The 13604-nt window shown below is 37.4% G+C and overlaps 1 long non-coding RNA gene across 1 annotated transcript in view; it reads left to right on the forward strand.

Moving 5' to 3' along the window:
• The window catches only part of LOC139083525 (uncharacterized), a 330299-nt gene that overhangs the window by 159480 nt on the left and 157215 nt on the right, over positions 1 to 13604 (forward strand). The window lies entirely within an intron of this gene.

Raw genomic sequence — 13604 nt, forward strand, 5'->3', positions numbered from 1 at the left:
TCTATGATTTCTGTCTCCTCGTTAGACCTAAACTCATACACACAACTCCTTCTTGCATTTAGCCTCACAGAGACTATTGCTACCAGCACTCCTTCTCATTCCTAATATCTATGAATAAACTGGTCCAATTTATTCACTTTATTAAATCTGTTTCTTATGCCCCTTCTCCACTCTACCCTTACTACTTCTGTTCTTGTTTAGCTCTATATTATCTTTTACTTGGACTGTTACATAGTCTTCTTGATATCCTTGCATCTTCTCTCAACCCACTTCAATTAATCATGCCGTCATTAAAATTTGCTTTCTAATACATCCATCTGATGTTCATTCTCCCTCTACTCCTCTATATGATACGAAATGCCGTTCATGATCAGATTCCTACTTGACTGTTTGGACTTCTGTTCCATTTCTCCTCTAGCATGCTCTTTTGCTCGAATAATGCTTGTAGTTCTTACAACATTTTACGACTGAAATTCTTCTTACTCTCTGTCTGGAAAACTCCCGCTACTGTGAGTCTTCCTTAACTTTCCCAGACAGACACGGATAATTCTTTGTCTGGGATTCCACCATATTTTGTAAAATCGTCCAGTGAAACAATTATTTTTGGGTATTATAATTGTTCCTGGGGCTTTCTTCTCATTCAGTTTTGAGTAACTTAAGGAGAAAGCCTTCTGTTTTTTCTATATTTGTGTCCTAACAGTGCCTGGAGTCTTTTAGGCTTTTAGTAAATAATTGCTGACACAATAAACGAATAATAATAATGGCATTTTTATAAAGGGAATTTCAAAACCCTAATTAAAGTTTCCTAACATCTTTTATAGTAGATTGTTTTGACCCAAAGTTCTTTAGGGACTAAGTGAAAATAAAAGCAGTGGTATCTTCTAAAAATGGTGTTTATTACTTTTCTTTTCCCGTTAGCTTTTGTACTCCTAGAATGCAAAAGAGAGAAAAAGGAAAGCAAAAGGGTATATAACCTCTCCTTTACCTCTTGGCTTACATCTGCAGATTATGAAAAGGACATTCCACAAATGATAGTAGAATTCTAGCTCTTTGGGCTCATAGCTATAGCTAAAAGAGGACATCATGTGTCACACGCTGTGCCTGTGGCCTATACATGTATTGTGTCTCTCACCGCCATTGTACGGTAGGCAATTTTATGCTTTCTGTTTTACAGATGGAGAAAGTAAGGGGACACTCAGAATTTAATGACTTATCCGCTGACACTGTGAATAAATGGGGAACTGGGACTTAGAATCAGACATTCTAATATCAGAGTCTATGCTTTAACCATTAAGCTATAAAGCTTAATGGTAAAGTAAACACATGCTCCAAAAGTAGGGATAAGCCTAAGGACTGTCACAGTAGAAGCTATGTCTGTGAAGCTCTTTCACTTTGGAAAGTCTTGTCCAAATTTTATATGCTGAACTGAGGTGTAGTTGTGTCGCATAGTCATTAACCGGAAGACAGGATTATTGGTCCCAACGCTGGGGCTGTCCACCTGGAGTGGCAGTCCTATCTTTTTTATTTACCATGGAGACCCCCACCATCTTCTTTACTCTGGTCATCTTGTCTGACAGATGACGCATACTTAGCAGAATTCGTAAGTTTACTTTCCTTCTCCTGAAAGTTTTTTATCCCCCAACACGTATTTAACATCTTTAGTTTTCAGCCTTTTCTGTCGTCATCCCGGGCAATATATATAGATTAATTTATGTATGTGTGAGTGTGTGTGTATAAAACTTTAAAAATAATATATTTTTTCCGAATTTAAAATTATATATATATATTTCCTACTCTAAAAACTCTATTCACACTAATTAATATGCTCAAACTAAATCTACAGTATTTTTGATAAAGAAGTGGAATGGTTACAATGTGCTATGGATAGAAAAAAAGGCTAAAGTCCCCAATTATAAGGTCAGTCCCTGGGTCACCAAAATCTATTACTGTGTTACAGCTCATTTTGACTAATATAATACTCATTTAGTATTTCTCTTATATTAGTTTCATATATTGTGCTTATTTACTTCTCTAGGGCATATTTTATGCTAGATAATAATGATTCCACTTCAATCTTATGAGGACCTTCAGGCATGCATGGAAATTGTGCAATATTTACTGGTCGGCTCAGTTGTTTAAAGCTCTGATAACGAAGTCTTGAGTTCATAACAACATGAACCCATTTGTTTTGCTTGATAGCACCATGGCACAGTGGATAAGAGTGGGCTCTGAAGCTAGCCTGCCTGTTTTGAATACTGGCTCTGATATTTACCAGCTATATGACCTTGGGCAAAATATGTAACTTCTTTGTGCCTCAGTTTTCCTCTCTAAGATGGAGATAATGATATTTCTTAACTCATGAAATTATGAGGATTAAGTAAGTATTGATATTTTTAGAAGTCTTGGAACATTTCCTTTTTTTTTTTTTGAGGAAGATTAGTCCTGAGCTAACATCTGCTGCCAATCCTCCTCTTTTTGCTGAGGAAGACTGGCCCTGAGCTAACATCCATGCTCATCTTTCTCTACTTTATATGTGGGACGCCTACCACAGCATGGCTTGCCAAGCGGTGCCATGTCCGCACCTGGGATCCGAACCAGCGAACCCCGGGCTGCCAAAGTGGAATGTGCAAACTTAACTGCTGCACCACTGTGCCAGCCCCTTAGAACATTTCTTGACACTCAAAAATGGCTAACCATTATTATTGTTGCTATTATTGCAATTATTAAATAACCAGAAACTATATTTTTTTCAACAATATATTTAATACTGTTGCTACTTTTCTTTCCACATTCGATGATGGTGATGATGGTGATATGGAAAACAACCATTCTTTGCTTTAGGCTCAGTCTCATTTCTGATATCTTGGCAATGGCCCATAGAGTCCTTTACCAACGGTGAGGGGAAGTGAGGGGAAACAAGCTAGAGAGTGTGGATAAATCCATATGACCTAATAACTATTACTGGAAAACCAACTCAAAGAGCACAAAGGGGCAGATGTGTATTGTTTTTGAATACAAAGGAATTTTTTTGTTCTTTGGAACAAATTGATAGAATAGCCTTCTGATTTCTCTGTCGCCCCAAGTCTTTGGGTAGTATACTTCTTTTAATGTACTAGATGTTTCCTATTTTCTAATTTAGAGAGTGCTGGGTTAGAGCATTCTACATCTCATCATTAAGAGCCTTTCTCTCAGCAAAAGCTTCCTCATTATTAGAAACACTTCTGGGCAGTTAGGAAAGAAAATTGCACGAGTTCATCCACTTGACAAGGGCTTTATTAATTTTTTTTGAAAAGTTAGCTAGAGCTGTAATCATTTAATTACTTGACATTTGTCAAAAAATTGCTGATTGGCCTTCTAGCAATTCCAGATACTTTAATGACTGACAGCAAAGCAAGCAGAAAACCAGCACAACATCTGTCGACATGAAAATTACTTATTTGATACAAGCCTTTCAACCAGCATTCACATAGACCATTCTAGCACAGGAAAGAGAGTTTATGTAGAATGGCTATGAAAAACAACACATAAAAACAAAAACAGCAACAAGGACAACTGGACTTGAGAAATTTCTTCATAATGTAAAGAGAGTAGGAAAAGTCTGTGCCCTTTAACACATTAATGCATGTATTTGGTTCAAATGTGGTCTTTAGTACTTTATTAATTTCTACCACCTTAAAATATTTGACGTTATAGAGTTTTCTTCTTTGTATATTTTCAATCATCTCCAAATGATAGGCCTCTTGAAGACTGAAGGAATCATGTGGCTAAAATATGTTACACTTCCAGATGGCAGTGTGGGAGGATTACAGAGAACATGATGGGTCCTGATTCTCCATAAGACCCACTTGCCAATGAATGGCAAATGCAAAGCATATTTTTTTAAAAGGTGTTACCATTTTCCATTATTTACCTAGTAAATAGGTCCCTCCTTCCCCCAGGTAAAAAATCGTTCCTTTTAGTAACTGATACAAACGATAGAAAAGTCTTGCTTTTTGACATCTGCTTAGGGTATTTTTCTTAGAGTAAGAGATGTGTATGTTATGTGATATGTGTGTGTATGCACGTATAAGAATGGGTCTCAAACTTCATGTGATTGAGAATTATTCAGGAAGCTTGTTAGAAATTCAGAGTTGTAGATCCTATTGTCAGAAACTGACTCAGTAGCCTTGGTCTAGAGTCTGCAGATAATTCTGATGGAGGAGATCAGTAGACCACACTTTCAGAAAAACTGATTTATGGGCTAGGGGGGAAACTGAAGAATTTCAAATGGAAAGAGAAGTGATCATTTGACTGTTTCATGGAAACAATGCTAGGTCCTAGGGATACAAAGATTAATAAAATGCCTTCACAGAAGGGGTGAACTTTGAGGGCCCCAGCCAGTTTCTTGTAGAGTTATTTAGTAAAAGCAGAATAACTCCAGGGCCTCTCCCATAGGATTATTAAGCAGTGCTCTTCAGCAATATTCTTACCTCTTCTTGATCAAGGTCGTGATTAATTTAAAAGTTGTAGGCATTTTATATGTGTAACACTCACACGTGTTGAACTTGAATGAAATCACTGTAGGTTGACTAATAAATTTATGTGATTTTATTATCCATATTTTGAGTTAATGCCTCATTATGCAAATTTATGCAAAGTAAAAAAATAATATTTTGAGCCAAGAACACTGCTCTCCTTTATAAAAGAGTAAAAAGAATAAATGAAATCAAGTTCAGGGAAATGAACATCAGGGAAACATATGAATGTCGCATCTGCTCTCCTTCTGGAGAAGCTTCTCGCAGGAGCTCTTGGCACGCAAAAGCAACCTGAAAATTCAAAGCGGTATTCCTTGGCTTCTTCAGAGTTCAACCAGCATGCAGAGTTGAGGACTGATTTTCCTGTTGGCTGAGGACCAACATCTTGATGTTTTAAACCTACTTTAAAAATTAAAGACAGGAAGAAAAAGAACTAATGAGCAAGTTTTCGTAGCCTGGTGAACAACTTGCCAGAAAAGTTTGTAGTTCTATTTCCTGTCTTTTAGGAAAAGAGGTCTAAGAAGGAATGTTCTTCTCCATTTTCTCTGCCATTTACTGTAAATATTACATATTTATACTTTTTATTTGAGAAAAAGATCCTTTGACTCTTAGTCTCTTTATGTCAAGAAATGTAAATTTCTAATCTAATTTCATTCTACCTAAACCAACTGAGATATAAGTCAACTTGACTCGAAAATAGCCCTCAGTAGATGAGCTTGCTCTTCAATGTGAGTCACAGCATCATTTTCATACAGAGTATCTGTCTGCTTATTAGTCAATCGAGAATAATTTGTTGGTATTTATTATAACGTCAATTCTGTGACTGACACGATGTAAGTATTTGTCTTCCCAACTAATCTACGCTTAGTTGAACAGGAATGTCATGAAACAGAAAAAGTAACTAACGGTTTATGAAAAGAAGTGGCAAATACTAAATGGATGATGTAGATGATAAGAAACCCTCTTGCTGAGAAGAGAAGAAGGCCAAAGGAGCTCCAGGGATATCCGAGGCTACATGGTAGAGCAGCAGAAAGCTCGGACCTCACCTTGAAGGATGAATTGGAATTAGATATGTAGAAAGAAGTTTGCAAGGAAGGCGGGGGGTGGAAGAAGGGGTGGAAGAAGATGTTCCAGATGGATGAAAAAATATGAGTGAGGCTGAAATGTTTTAAGTAGAGAGCAAAAAATTAGAGATGAAAACTTAAAGTGGGAGAGAATAAAGTAGGGGCAGACTGAAGATAAGTTTGGATACTATGCTAGTGAGTTTGGAATTTATTCTCTGATAATATAAAGATTCTAACGATTTTTTGAATAGTGGAATGATGAGTTTACTGGTGTTTCAGGAATGTTAATCTGGGAAATCACATGCAGGTTGCACTTGCCTGTAGCTTTTGGAGTTAATTGCTCCTCAGCTGTGTCTCTATATTATACGTATCCTTCATGGTACACTGTGAAACAGCTACTTTAACATATACAGTAAATACTGAGTGCTTACTGTGCTCCAGGCATCCTTCTAGATACTGCAGTTACAGTGGAGACACAGTCCTTGCTCTCATTAAACTTACATTCTCATGGGGAAGACAGACTGGGATAAAATAAATATACAGACTATAGCACAGACTCAGGGAGTGGTAAGTGTTGTAAAGAACACATAGAAAATTCAGAACTAGAGAGTGACAGGGTTGGAAGGAGACGATTTGGACGAAGGTCATCAGGGAAGGTATGTCTGAGGATGTGGTGTCTGAGTATAAACCAGAACAAGGAGAAGGAGGAAGGCATGAGAAGAATCAGAGGTCAGGTATTCCAGGCTTTTGATTTTATTCTATGTGCAATAAGAAGGAATTGTAGGGCTTTGTTTTCTTTATTTTTATTTCTGTGTTTTCTTTAGCAGAGTGACATAAACTGATTTACACCTCAAGATGGCTCTGATGGTGCTTTTGGAGAATAGATTGTGTGGGGAGGGGGCTGGGAGGATGCAGGGAGACAAGAATGGAAGCAGGGAGATGAGTTTGGATGCTATTATAAAGACTCAATGCAGGGTGGTGGAGAGTGGTCAAAATAGGGAACTTTGTAAAAAAAAAAAAAAATAGGGCCAATAAGATGCGCTGATGGTATAATTGGAAAGACTTGTAACTGTATCATGTAAAGTGGGATCCTTTTGAGCATGGAAGGGGACATTTTTAATAATTATGCCAGGACACGTACAAACTGGGACTATCTCAGGCACACTAGCACATATGGTGTGAGGGGAAAAAAGGGAGAGGAACCAAGAAAGCTATGTAGGTGAAGAGTAACAGGGCCACATCTACTGTGAGGAGGGCCCTGGACACAAATTTTTGTGGGATCCCTGTGTATAGAAAAAATTTGGTTAAAAAACGTATTACAAAATTCATGGGTCTGTAACAGGTATAATGATTTATTGATGAAGATTTAGAATAATGAGTCGAAAAGAAGTAGTTAGTTCTTAGTTTATTGTCCAGGAAGTGTATGCGTCGATTCTTCCATAGTGTTTAGGTACCATCTCATCCTGTTGAGGTTCAGGAACCATCTCCTTGTGTTCTTTATTGTCCACTGTCCCATCTCTGGCTAATTTCTATTTCCTACTGTATTAATTTCCTGAGGCTGCCATAACAAATTGCCACAAACTGAGTGGTTTAATACAATGGCATTTATTCTCTCAGAGGTCTGGAGGCTATAAGTCTGAAAGCAAGGTGTTGGCAGGGCCGTGGTCCCTCTGCAGGCTCCGGGAAGACTCTCTCCTTGCCTCTTCCTAGCTTCTGCTGCTCCTGGAAATCCTTGCTGTTCCCTGGCTTGTAGCTGCATCACTTCCATCTCTGCTTCTATATTTACATAGCCTTTTTTTCTTTGTGTATCTTCTCCTCTTTTTAAAAGGGCACCAGTCATTGGATATAGGGCCCTAATCTAGTGTGACCTTATCTTAACTAATTACATCTCTAAAGACCCTATTTCCACATAGGTTGCATTGTAAGGTTCCAGGTGGAAATGAATTTTTGAAGTACATTATCCTGACTACTACACCTACCATGAGAAAAAGGTAGCAATAACATATGGATGGTGATGGATAAAAACTAGACTATTGGTGATGAACATGATGCAGTCTATACAGAAACTGAAATATAATAATGTACACCTGAAATTTGCAATGTTATAAGCCAATATTATCTCAATAAAAAAAGCCTTATCAAAAATTAAAAGGTAGCAATGCTGTTATTACTCAAAATGCCATGGCTCTTGGGATCCTGCTTGTATTGAAACTAAATTTGTCTTCTTGCCTTTGCCTGCAGCTCCCTCCTACTATTTATTTAATGCTGGTTAATCATTGCTGACCTTCCTGCATCACCCTCTGTAGACCCTGTGAATACTGGTTTCCAAAGACCCTGTTAAAGTTCTTACTGTGCTTTGTTGATGATCACCACAAATGCAAGTGTTACTCAGAGAATGCAGGAAAATGTTAACAATCATCCTCCATTTTTTAGTCATGTTAAATTTACTTCTTAGGATTACATAGTGTAAATTTAAAATACCATATCTTCCAACTATATCTTCTCTTGAACTCTTTAGGCTGTTATCGTTGCATTTCTAGCATATGACAGGGCCATGAGGCACCAAGGTCAGAAGTGAAAGACAAACCAGCAGAGAGGACTATAAAGAAGTGGCCAGTGAGGCAGAGGAAAAACCAAGGGAATACCGTGTTCTTAAAGTCCAACAAAGAATGTGATTTAAGAAGAGAAGTTTTTTAAGAGATCAAATAAGATGAGAATCAAGAATTGATTATTTTTTTGGCAAAATGCAGATGGTTGGAGATGGAGACAAGAGCAGTTTCAGTAGAGAGGCGGAGAGGAAACCTTGTTAAGTGGGTTACTAAGAGAATGACAGGTAAGGAAGTGGAGAGGGCACATATAAGCAATATTCAAGGAGTTTTGCTATAGTAAGAAATACAGACAATAGAAATAATGTCTCATATATAAGACAATATAGCAGCTGGAGAGGGGCATCGGGTTAAGGGAGAATAATTTAAAGATGGGATATATTACAGCAGGTTTAAATTTAGATGGGAAAGAGTTAGTAAAAAGGGAAAAATTGATATAGGAGAGAGTGAACGAGGATGGTTTCACAAGCTTGTGCTTCAGCTTGTGTTGGCAGGAGAGGACGCAGCCAGAGTACAGATGGAAGAGTTGACTTTAGAGAAGAGCAGTTGTTGTTGATCCAGTTTTATGAGAGAAGGGAGATTATAGGCACAGATGTATGTAAACTGGAATAAATGGGTGGTGGGAAATGGCATAATGCTCTTTCGATTTCTCTTATTTTCTCACTGAAATAAGGGAGATGGGTGAGGAGCTGGTGGATGTTGGAGGAGAAGGAAGGTGTGAAATAGTCAAGTTGTTGAGGAGAAGAGCAAACTATCTTGTAAAAGCTAAATGCATTGCTGAGATAGTCAAAAATGTAAAGCAAGGCAAGTCTGCATGGTTATAATTGCTAATAAGATTGTGTTGTGTTTTTCTCCTCCAGCTAAAGGTTCAGCTGCTCTGATGCAGCCATGGAGAAGGAAGAGGAGTGGGGTTAAGCAGGGTTTGGATTTTGCCATGGGGATATGGCACAGAAAGAAAGGGGCAAGCGACTGGACGTGTTCGTGATCAGTGATTATGTTGATAGCTCACAGTATCTAAGCTGGGCAAATAAGGAGAAAAGGGAGAGTAGGAATAGAGTGATGGATAGAAAATAAATAGTAGACTCACTGGAGGTCACCATGGGGTTTGCATACCTGCAACTTCATCCATGGCCTTCTTCCCCACATTACTTCTCATCACATGGTCACAGACTTGTAGCACTCTGGTCTCGTGAAACTCTCTGCTGCTCTCCCGGATGGATCAGGCTGTTAGGCACATGCTCTTGTGTGTTAGCATATGCTTGTCTCTCAGTTTAGAACCCCTTACTCCATTTTTTATCTGACTATTCTTTCTTGTCTTCTAACCATCGCTTCCTCCATGGCATACCTCTAGCAGTTATCACATGGTCTTGTAGTTACTTATTTACTTTAGTTTGTTTCCCTAATTGAAATGTGAGTCTTGTTAGAGCAGAGACCATATATTATTCACATTTATATCTGTAGCACAGGGCTTGGCCACAACCAATAAATGACCTATGTTCCTGCGTCTCTGACAGAAATGAATATTTGGGGACTGCTGTAAGGACATCAGATGAGGGACCTTTTCTCACAGAATATTTCATTTCCATTCTCATCCCCTTCCCATTCTAATACTCTTGGGAGTTCCAGAGGTATATGCTATTTCTTTGAGACTAAAAATTTTTAATAGTATTTTTATGTAGTTTCCTTAATTGTTTATTTTCTTTATTTTTTGTTTTCATATCAGCATTACCATTTATAAACAGTAACAAATGAAGTTTGGCTAGATCCATGCTCACCTTTGTTGTATATAAAGGGGAAAGAAACTTCTTGATGACACCTACTTTGTTCTTTGTGGACAGGTAGGTGAGTCAATTAGAGCATGTATAATAAGTACAAGGTTACAGACTAAACTTCATGAGAAGCTGGTTGACTTCACGGCATTATTTTATACTTATCCACCCAAAATTCCATCCACATTTGTCCATAATGGTGAGGAAATGTGAGTGGATTATGCTAACTCCAGCAGCTCTTCTAGAAGAATCCCTCATTGACCAAGCTCTGGTAACTTGCATTTCTCTTGTGAAGGGCAACAGCTTGCATTATTAGTTAAGAGTTAAAAAGCCTTTTAAAGACAGGTAAAGAGAGTCTCTTAATTACCCTGTAAATTTCTTTTTGGATGTTGCAAACACAAAATGGAAACAATCCTGAGACTATCTTCTTTACTAATTTTGGGTAATTGAACACAAAGTGATTGCATAGAAAACATGAGAGAGCATTCACATAGCAACTCTGAGTTAATTAGGTTAACTAAGAGTTAATTAAGAGTAGCCTTTAAAGATGGAAATAGTAAACTGAGCCAGAGTGATTACCAGTCAAAAGTTTTGTGGGACAAAGAAGGAAAACAAGAGATTAATAATTAAATGTAATGTATAATCATGTTTGTAATGAATATATATGTCGAAGCTCACTAGAGCAAACATTGTAAGGATTCACCCAGAGGAAAAACATTTCTAAATCCTAGCTAGGATCCACTTGTTTTTTTGGTGAAGAAGATTGGCCCTAAGCTAACATCTGTGCCAATCTTCCTTTATTTTGTATATGGGTCACTGCCACAGTGTGCTTGATGAGTGGTGTAGGTCTGTGCCTGGGATCCAAACCTGTGAACCCAGGTGCTCGAAGTGGAGCATGCTGAACCCAACTACTATGCCACTGGGCAGGCCTCCAGGATGTATCTTATAAGCACTATTACATGCCAAACAAAATTACAGTGCAATCAATTCATTTTAGCAGTTCCATAGGGTTTATTGTCATAGAGTGTCTAGTAAAATAGAGACATGGAATTGTAATAGGTACTATTATTATTTTGTCATTTAATGACATTAAAACTAAACAAAGAGCTTGAAATTCAGAAATACTCTTTGATATTTTTCCTAATTGATCTTGTTGTCATAGAAATAAAAAGAAGGACAATGTTAGCGGTGAAAATAAAAAATGTTATGTGCTAGAATAAAAATATTCTTCCATGGCATAGACATGTATTTCATTCCTTACAAGGATAGAGCAGAGATCTTCTTCCTCTTCCTCATCTTCTTCCTATTATTATTCTTATTATTGAAATAAATCAGGCATGAGATCTTTTTTGAAATGCAAACGCATCAATTAAAAGTTGTTACTAACTAATTTATACCCTCTAATATGCCAAGAAAATCTTGGCCACTCTGGGAATGCTTAAAAATTTAGGAAGTGGCTGTATTCGTAAGGATGCAATTTACTATTAAAATTTATTAAATTAGATAGTATTTTAGTGAAAGTAGAGAATTTTTTTGTTATAACATACATGAAGATGTCCTTAAGCATATCCAATTTTTTATTTTTTATTTTTGTGAGGAAGTTGGCCCTGAGCTAACACCCGTTGCCGATCTTCCTCTTTTTGCTTGAGGAAGATTGTTGCTGAGCTAACATCTGTGCCTATCTTCCTCTATTTTATGTGGGATGTTGCCACAGCATGGCTTGGCGAGCAGTGCTAGGTCCGCACCTGGGATCCGAACCTGTGAACTCTGGGCCACCGAAGCAGAGTGCACGAACTTAACCACTACACCACTGGGCTAGCCCCCCAATTTTTAATTTTGGGGTGGATATACTAAAATTTCTCTAACAAGGCACAGGTATGAAACTTCAAACACGAAATGGTTAAAAGCATTGATGGTTAGAATCAAAGTATATTCTATTTTCCAGAATTCTCATGAATAGTTTAGAAATGCTATCACAGCACATTAAATGCTATTATACTGATTATTTATCACATGGTTAATTATGCCTAATGCAAAGTGAGAGTTTACTGCAACTGATTATAATTATGGATGTAGTTGGCTGCAGTTAGAATTTGTAATGGTGCAAGGTCTATATTTTAGCTTGCTGTGGGAAAGGGAAAAGCTTTGGTAATGAATTTATAGCAATAATTAGGTCACGGATTTACTGCTAAAAGCGTTACAGTTAAGCAATCCTATATATATCTCTCCAGACTGAATGCATACACACATATTTATCTGCAAAACATATACTCAAAGACATTAAATTGCTGAAGCAAATTGGTTTTCTTTTGCTACTTGATTTTTGTATCATCATTTTGAAGGTTCTTTGAGATTACTGAATTGAGAAGTATGGCTAGAAGTCTTTACATATATTCAAACTTGCAACACTGATTGAAATTGTTAGTAGACTCATATCAAACTGAGTTATATATTTCATTAGTCCAGGCATCTATGCCAGCGAAGGTCTAAGTAAGCCTATTATATGGAAAGAGTTACAGAGGAGTGCATCTTAAATTTCCTTAAATTTTCCTTTCATAGCACAATAAATGCTTCCCATAAGGATGTCAGTACATCCCTTGTCCTTTAGCTTTTCTGTAGTCAATAATAGTAAATTTTTTAAAAAATTGCAGTCTAATATCTCTAATCCTATTATAATAATTTTATCCTCTTATATGCAGGCAGCAAATTCACCTCAAAATTTACGTCATGAAGTACATTTGGAATTTTAATTTTTGATTAATTTTAATTTTTGATGCACGATTTAATGAGATTTAACATTTTTATTTCACATATTTAAGTGCTTAAGTTTTGTTATGGCATTTTGCCTTTTACCCTATCCTGTTTATTATTTTGATACTTGACTTGGATAATGGAAAACATGGTTGAGAGATGGGAACAATGGCTAATATTTCAAATGGCAAAAAAGAATTCAAAGATAGTACTAGGCAGGAATCACTAGTTTGTAATGCAATGAGAATAAGTTTAAAGTCCAGTGGTTAGTCTAAGACTAACAAGAGTATAATGGAGAAGTCTTAACTTCACAGCAAAATGTCAAAAATGCCTTTGGGTTTTAGTGGACCACAAGTTAAAAAACTAAGAAGACTCAACTTAGGTCAAGGATGGTTTTATGAGACCCTTGGCTTTCTAGTGTTTGACCATGTCTCCTGGCCTGTGTTGGAACCTGGGTGCCACAGGTGCATTGCTAATCTGGAGTCCATCATGGTGAGATGAGGAGAGAGGAGGTGGAAGGCCTTCCAGTGGGGGTGAAGTGAGCCTGGGCAGATGAGGGAGGGATTGGTAAGACCAGGCCTCTGAGGGAGAGTTGGGGTCACTGCAGATGCTGTCTGAAGAAGAAAAGACTTTACGGACACTCAACTGTGTGCAAAGAGTTGAAGGCTATTATTTAGAAATGGAAATAAATTTTTCGATGTTCTGAGGAATCTAGAGGTGGAAGTAATAGGAGCATTCATATCACTTCAGTAAAAGAAGGTTTTCCCAAGAACAAACCAACCAACGTTAGGACTGTCTACCTCACAGTTAGTAGGTCCCTTGACACCCAAAGTATGCAAATAAGAGCTAAATCTTTAAGGAACTTTACATAGAGAAGAGCTTGGCTCTTATAATCTCCCA

The sequence above is a fragment of the Equus przewalskii genome, chromosome 5 (genome assembly GCF_037783145.1).
Source record: "Equus przewalskii isolate Varuska chromosome 5, EquPr2, whole genome shotgun sequence".
In the NCBI taxonomy this organism is placed as follows: domain Eukaryota; kingdom Metazoa; phylum Chordata; class Mammalia; order Perissodactyla; family Equidae; genus Equus; species Equus przewalskii.